The following is a 6,418-nucleotide window of genomic DNA, read 5'->3' on the forward strand; positions in this document are numbered from 1 at the left end:
CCAAGATGAGAAACCACCAATGAACCTTCTTCTCCTCCTAGCTAGGTTCGGCCAACACAAGAGAGCTTCACCAAGGAAGAAGAAAATCACCAACCAAGCTCCAAGCGATGCAAGCTTTCTCTCCTTCTTCTTCTTCTTCTCCAAGTAGTATCCGGCCACCACAAGAGCTCCAAGCAAGAGGGATGTTTCGGCCACCACAAAGAGGAAGAGAGGGAGAGGATGTTGGCCGGCCACACCAAGGAATAAGAGAGGAAGGAAAAATAATAGAGGTTGTACACAATGAAGGCACCCTCACCCCTTCTTTTATATTCCTTAGCCTTGGTAAATTAGGAAATTTAATTACAATAAAATTTCCTTAATTTCCTTGACATGATTTAATTGAGAAAAATAAAATAAAATTTCCCAATTAAACTCTTAATGGCCGGCCACATCATAGAGAGGTAAATTAGACAAGTTTCAATCAACAAATTAAAACTTACTAATTTGTTTCTGGAAATTTTAAAAATAAAATTTCTCTTCAAAAATCCCTTCATGGTTGATAAAAAAAAATTTCTATAATTTTAATTTTTCAACATGTGAATAATTTTTAAAAAGAAAAAATAAAATATCTTTCCAATCTACAAATAAGGAAAGAGATCTAATCTCTTTCTTTAATCTTTTGTAGATCCTTTTAAGAGAGATATTTTAATTTTAATTCTCTTTAATAAATTATATCTTTCACATAATAAAAATTAAAATTAAAATTCTTTTTTAATTTAATTATGGTCGGCCCCCTCTAGCTTGGGTTCAAGCTAGGGTCGGCCACCCTAAACCATGCTTAGGCCGGCCCTAGCTTGATTCCAAGCTAGCTTGGTCGGCCCCCTTTAGGTGGGTATAGAAGGTGGGTATAGGTGGGTATAGTACTCTATAAATAAGAGGCTACGATAGGGACCGAGAGGAGGAATTGGTTTTGGTCTCCCGATAAAATTAAGCATCCCGTGTTCGCCCCGAACACACAACTTAATTTTATCAATAATAATTCATTCTACTAGAGAAATATTATTGAACTACCGCACCAATCCCAAATTACATTTTTGGGCTCCTTCTTATTATGAGTGTGTTAGTCTCCCTGTGTTTAAGATATCGAATGTCCACTAATTAAGTGAGTTACTGACAACTTATTTAATTAATATCTTAGTCCAAGAGTAGTATCACTCAACCTTATCGTCATGTCGGACTAAGTCCACCTGCAGGGTTTAACATGACAATCCTTATGAGCTCCTCTTGGGAACATTATCAACCTAGTATCTCTATGACACAGTTTCCTTCTATAATCAACAACACACACTATAAGTGATATCATTTCCCAACTTATCGGGTTTATTGATTCATCGAACTAAATCTCACTCATTGATAAATTAAAGAACTAAACATCAAATATATGTGCTTGTTATTATATTAGGATTAAGAGCACACACTTCCATAATAACTGAGGTCTTTGTTTCTTTATAAAGTCAGTATAAAAGAAACGACCTCAAATGGTCCTACTCAATACACTCTGAGTGTACTAGTGTAATTATATAGTCAAGATAAACTAATACCTAATTACACTACGATCTTCTAATGGTTTGTTCCTTTCCATTTTGGTCGTGAGCTACTGTTTATAATTTATAAGGTACTGATAACATTATCTTCTGCATGTGACACCACATACTATGTTATCTACAATATAAATTAATTGAACAACTACAAACAAATGTAGATAATATGACCAAATGTGATTCTTTATTCAAAACAAATGTTTACAAAAACTTAGGCTTTCAGTATACACTCCAACAGTATTCCCTCAAATTCCTTATTGGGAGCCTGGCGTGGGATATTACCAGCTAGAGCCCCAAGGTCAAAGCCTCAAGAAGGAGCAGCCTCAAGCCTCCATGGCTGAGAGTTCCTTGCTGCGAGATTCGAAGAAGGGGAAGGCCCTTATCTTACCTGAGGTATTCCCTGAAGATCCGGACGAGAAAGTACCTTTCTCAGTTAGAATTTTAAATGAAAGACTGCCCAAGGGTTATAGAGCCCCGTCGATCGGAGAGTATGACGGGAGCAAAGATCCGGAGGAGCACTTAAGAAAGTTTAAAAATGCAGCCCTACTACACCAATACAGTGATGCTGTCAAATGTAGAGTTTTCTTGAACACTTTAGCTGGCTGGGCTTTAAAGTGGTTTGATGGGCTACCTCAAGGGTCCATCACCTGTTTTTTGGATTTTAAGACGACTTTTCTGCGTCGATTTGCTAGTAGTAAGAAGTATCAGAAGACAGATCATTGTCTCTTCGATTTGAAGCAAGGGTCGACTGAACCCTTAAGAAGTTATATCAATCATTTTAATCAAGTGGATCAGGATGTCCCCACTGCCACTTCGGAGATTCTGATGAGTGCCTTCTCTCATGGATTGGGGGAAGGAGAATTCTTCAGAGATCTCATCAAAAATCCCGCTCGAAATTTTGATGAGATGGTGGAAAAAGCTGCTTCCTACATCAAAGTGGAGGAAGCGCAAGCAGCTCGGAGAAAAGCTGAAAGACCACCTCCCTCCGCCAACAAGCAAGAAAGAAGGGTACCTCAACCACCTCCTCAACCTCTGCCGCGCGCCCGGGAGGCCAGACCTGCATTTCATCCCGGGCCGGAAGTCAGACCCGCACCTCAAGTTGCCGCTGTGCATGCTCCCCGACCAGGGCCATGGAACAATCGGTATTATATCTATCATCGGTCACGTACGCATGATACTAATCATTATTTTCAGTTCGCTCGAGACTCCAAGCGGGCTGCCGAGATGGGTTTATCTCCGCCCGAACTAGCCCCTCAATTGATCAAGATGATGGAGGAACAAAAGGGTGCGACTAGATAGGCTGGGCAATCTCGCCCCGACCCAGCACTCATCAACCTGGCCGGGGAAAAGAGCCTGAAGGATCACGGGAGGCTGAGAATAGAGGCAACGCTGCTGTCAGAGAGATTGGCATGATCTCTGGGGGCCAACTGATGGAGATTCAGGGAGAGCACGTAAGTCTCACGTTCGTCACTTGGAGGTTCATGTCATTGGATGCAGTCAAGAGCAAGCTGCCGGCCCTGTTATTAGCTTCGGGCCAATAGACCTGGAGGGTTTGGAGTTGTCCCATGATGATGCCCTCATCATCAAAGCCATCATTGCCAATAGCCGAGTAGCTCAAGTTTTTTGTTGACACTGGGAGCTCGGTCAACATTCTATTCAGGACCGCATTCGAAGAGATGCAGATTAATGCTGCTGAACTCCAGCCAGTGGCTACATCTTTATATGTATTTACAGGCAATGAAGTGAAGCCTATGGGTCAGATTAAGTTGGCCATATCTTTGGGCACCGAGCCGCTGGTGCGTACAAGGAGGATCACTTTCATAGTAGTGGACTCCCCTTCTTCTTATAATGTCATTTTAGGAAGGCCCGCCCTGTATGAATTTAGGGCTGTTGTTTCGACCTTCCATCAAAAAATCAAATTTTCCGTGGGCGAGCAGGTCGGGGAAGTTAAAGGGGAACAGAGGGTTTCTCGTCGGTGCTATATTGACATGGTCCGAGTGGAGGCTCGGAAAAATCAAAGGATGCAAAATGGAGGTGTCCATGCTGTTCAAGAGGAGCCTCTGCCTATAGCTGACGAACCCATCCCCTGGGAAGAAGTACAACTACACACCGAGCGACCCGAAAGTTTGACCCGGGTGGCAAGCGACCTGCCCTCTTCCCTCAAAGAAGAGTTAATTCAGTGTCTGATCCGCAACCGGGATGTCTTTGCCTGGTCTACTGAGGAGCTGCCCGGGGTCAAGCCGGAAGTGGCTGAACACAAGCTGCATTTATTACCAGATTCCCGACCTGTCAAACAAAAGAAAAGGAATTTTTCAGCAGAGCGGAATAAAATAATAAGAGCTGAGGTGGATCAGCTCAGTAAGGCAGGACATGTTCGGGAGGTGCAGTTCTCATCGTGGCTCTCCAATGTAGTCTTGATAAAGAAGCCCAACAATAAGTGGAGAGTATGCATAGACTTCCGGGACCTCAACTGAGCTAGCCCCAAGGATTGTTATCCTTTGCCCCGGATTGATCAGATGGTAGATTCCACGGTTGGCTGCAAGAGGATCTGTATGCTAGACGCCTACCAGGGGTATCATCAGATACCTTTAGCGAGGGAGGATCAAGAAAAGGTTAGCTTTATCATGGCTGACGGTACTTTTTGTTATACTGTCATGCCCTTTGGTCTCAAGAATGCTTGAGCTACATATCAAAGAATGATGGACAAAATCTTCCGGGAGCAGATCGGGCGAAATGTGGAGGTCTATGTAAATGATATACTCATCAAATCCCCGGTGGCCGTGAACCTAATCAAAGATGTGGAAGAAACATGCAGGACCCTCCAGCAATATGGGCTAAAGCTGAACCCCTTGAAGTGCCTGGTTGAGGCTAAAGGAGGAAAATTCTTGGGTTACCTGGTGACTGAGCGAGGAATAGAGGCCAATCCAGAAAAAGTTCAAGCATTAAGGGATATGCAACCTCCTTAGAATCTGAAGGAAACTCAGAAGCTGGTTGGCAAGATAACAGCCCTATCAAGATTTATTTCCAGGTCTGTAGACCGAGCTGCTCCTTTCTTCAAGGTGCTAAGGAAGGCCTCCAAATTCCAATGGGATGAAGAATGCACCAGAGCTTTCGAAGAGTTGAAGAAGTATTTGGAAACTCTCCCATCCCTATTTAAGCCAGTTGTAGGGGAACCCTTATGGGTCTACTTGTCGGCCACCCCTGAGGCTGTAGGGGCCGTGCTTGTTAAAGAACATGATAATGTACAACGGCCAGTGTACTTCTTTAGCCATTTATTGAAAGGAGTCGAGGCCCGATACACGGCCCTCGAGAAGTTGGTTTACGGATTGATCCTTATGGCTCAGCGGTTAAGACCCTATTTCTTATCGCATCCTATCATGGTTCTGACTAATAGCACCATGGGAAGAGTGCTAACCAATGTAGAAGTGGCAGGTCGGCTTATCAAATGGGCAACGGAGTTGGGAGAGTATGATATACAGTATCAGTCGCGCACCGCCATTAAGGCACAGGCCTTAGCAGATTTCTTAACAGAAATTCATCAGACCAACTCTGAAGAAACCTGGAAGGTCTATGTGGATGGATCGGTTAATCACCAAGGAAGCGGGGTCGGGGTCCTGGTAATATCTCCCCAAGGAGATATACTCCAATTGACGGTTCGATTGAATTTTCGAGCCACGAACAATGAAGAAGAATACGAGGCTTTGTTGGCAGGACTGCAAACAGCCCAGCACGTAGGGGCAGCCCGGGTAATCATTTACTCAGATTCACAGCTGGTGACTCAACAAGTGACAGGCAACTTTATGATAAATTGTGATAAATTACAAGTGTACCGGGAAGCCTATGAGAAGATGAAGGAGGAATTCACAGAGGTCACTGTAACCAAGATACCCAGGTCAGAAAATGAAAGGGCAGATGATCTAGCAAAGATGGCCAGTTCCTTAACCACTTAGGTGTTGGACCGGTCAACGGTGTAAACTTTTCTGATAGCTCAGATAGATCTGCAAAACAATAGAGAAGCAAACTATTGATTGGAGGGTGCCCTTGATCAATTATCTCAGACAAGAAATCTTACCGACTGACCCAGAAGAATCACGATTGATAAGAAAGCAGGCCATGCTTATGTCATGATTGGAGATCAGCTCTACAAGAGGTCCTTCTCTAGACCCTTACTCAAATGCTTGGGTATGGAGTAGCCCGACCAGGCCTTGCGAGAAATACATCTGGGATGTTGTGGCAATCATGTTGGTGGTCGGACATTATCTCGCAAGGTACTCCTAGTCGAATATTTTTGACCTACTTTACAGAGGGACGCTCATAAGTTGGTGAATACATGTCTGTCTTGCCAGAGACATCATAATTTAACACATCGGCCTACAGCTCTGTTGAGAACGTCTATAGTTTATCGTGGGACCATTCCCCATGGCACCAGGTCAAAGGCGTTTCTTATTGGTGGCAGTGGATTATTTTTCCAAGTGGGTGGAAGCAGAGGCCCTGGCCAGAATCACAGAAGATGCTGTCATACAATTTTTATGGAAGAACATCCTGTGTAGTTTTGGTATCCCTCATAAATTGGTGTCTGACAATGGATGGTAATTTTAAGGACAAAGAATTCAGGCCTGGTGCAAGGGATTTGGAATAACGCAAGCCTTCACTTCAGTAGCATATCCACAAAGTAATGATCAGACTGAGGTGGTTAACCGAGAAATAGTACGAGGTCTGAAGGTTAAACTGGATCATGTGGGCGGCAATTGGGTGGAAGAGCTGTCAAGCATTCTGTGGGTCTATCGTACAACACCTCGGGAAAGTACAAGTCTGACACCGTTCCACTTGGTTTATGG

Source organism: Zingiber officinale, chromosome 3B (assembly GCF_018446385.1).
Source record: "Zingiber officinale cultivar Zhangliang chromosome 3B, Zo_v1.1, whole genome shotgun sequence".
Lineage (NCBI taxonomy): Eukaryota > Viridiplantae > Streptophyta > Magnoliopsida > Zingiberales > Zingiberaceae > Zingiber > Zingiber officinale.